The sequence below is a fragment of the Penaeus monodon genome, chromosome 29, assembly GCF_015228065.2.
Source record: "Penaeus monodon isolate SGIC_2016 chromosome 29, NSTDA_Pmon_1, whole genome shotgun sequence".
In the NCBI taxonomy this organism is placed as follows: domain Eukaryota; kingdom Metazoa; phylum Arthropoda; class Malacostraca; order Decapoda; family Penaeidae; genus Penaeus; species Penaeus monodon.
In genome coordinates, this window is record NC_051414.1 from 9171344 (window position 1) to 9171667 (window position 324).

The following is a 324-nucleotide window of genomic DNA, read 5'->3' on the forward strand; positions in this document are numbered from 1 at the left end:
GGGAAGATTTAACTCTTAAAATATCAATCAAGGCATCGATATAACTCGTTGGTAATAAGAAAACTTACAAATTGAATTGAATTGTGAGTCAATCGATTATACTCTTTAGTCGTGGCGGTGATTATTCTCATTCACACATTCTCTCCTCAACAACGAGGTCGTTTCCTTTGTCCTTCGGAAAGCGGGGATGAGGACGGCGCGAGATCAGGACTGAGGATGGCTTTAACACGTGGCACGACGGATGGAAAGTATGTATTCCTTGTGAAGCTGAAAGCAGAAGGTGAATTTTCTACCCGATTATTTTACGATTTTACGCTCTATCAT